General features: G+C 44.7%; 3 non-coding genes across 3 annotated transcripts; all 3 read right to left on the bottom strand.

The window, feature by feature from the left end:
• Window positions 1-7: 7 nt before the first annotated feature.
• Window positions 8-79, bottom strand: trnae-uuc (transfer RNA glutamic acid (anticodon UUC)). Its single transcript has one exon. It is a non-coding gene; the product is annotated as a tRNA-Glu (tRNA).
• A 431-nt stretch (window positions 80-510) lies between these two features.
• trnae-cuc (transfer RNA glutamic acid (anticodon CUC)) lies at window positions 511-582 on the bottom strand. The gene has a single exon. It is a non-coding gene; the product is annotated as a tRNA-Glu (tRNA).
• Window positions 583-676: 94 nt separating this feature from the next.
• trnae-uuc (transfer RNA glutamic acid (anticodon UUC)) lies at window positions 677-748 on the bottom strand. The gene has a single exon. It is a non-coding gene; the product is annotated as a tRNA-Glu (tRNA).
• Between the last annotated feature and the right edge of the window lie 289 nt (window positions 749-1,037).

The raw sequence follows: 1,037 nt of genomic DNA, 5'->3' as shown, positions 1-1,037 counted from the left end.
CATGCCTTTCCCTGACCGGTAATTGATCCCGGGCTGTGGCGGTGAAAGCGCCAAATCCTGACCACTAGACCATCAGGGACCATATTTCATGATAGAAACTATCAAGAGAACTTTGATGATCAATACCAAGAGTGCCTTTAAGATGGGATTAAAACAATCATGCAGTTGAAAATGCCTTTCCCTGACCGGGAATCGAACCCGGGCCGCGGCGCCGAATCCTGACCACTAGACCATCAGGGACCATATTTCGTGAAAGAAGCTATCAAGAGAACTTTGATGATCAATACCAAGAGTGCTTTGAAGATGTGATGAAAACAATCACACAGTTGAAAGTGAACGTGCCTTTCCCTGACCGGGAATCCAACCTGGGCTGCGGCAAAAATACCGAAACCTCACCACTAGACCATCAGGGACCACCTTTTGTGATAGAAGCTATCAAGAGATCTTTGATGATCAATACCAAGAGTGCCTTTAAGATGTGATTAAAACATCATGCAGTTGAAAATGCCTTTCCCTGACCGGGAATCGAACCCAGGCCGTGGCGGTGAGAGCGCCAAATCCTGACCACTAGACCATCAGGGACCTTGTTTCTTGACAGAAGCTATCAAGACAATTTGACGATCAATAAAAAGAATGCTTTGATGATAACAATGAAGCAGTTAACATAAACATGCCTTTCCCTGACCGGGAATTGAACCCGGGCCACGGCGGTGAAAGCGCCAAATCCTGACCACTAGACCATCAGGGACCATATTTCATGATAGAAACTATCAAGATGATCAATACCAAGAGTGCTTTGAAGATGTGATGAAAACAATGAAGCAGTTAACATAAACATGAATTTCCCTGACCGGGAATTGAACCCGGGCTGTGGCGCCAAAAACTGACCACTAGACCATCAGGGACCATATTTCATGATAGAAACTATCAAGAGAACTTTGATGATCAATACCAAGAGTGCTTTGAAGATGTGATGAAAACAATGAAGCAGTTAACATAAACATGAATTTCCCTGACCGGGAATTGAACCCGGGCTG

Source organism: Poecilia latipinna, unplaced genomic scaffold (assembly GCF_001443285.1).
Source record: "Poecilia latipinna isolate Pla-1442-1.1 unplaced genomic scaffold, P_latipinna-1.0 Scaffold9054, whole genome shotgun sequence".
NCBI lineage: Eukaryota > Metazoa > Chordata > Actinopteri > Cyprinodontiformes > Poeciliidae > Poecilia > Poecilia latipinna.
This window is presented reverse-complemented; position numbering and strand designations above follow the sequence as displayed.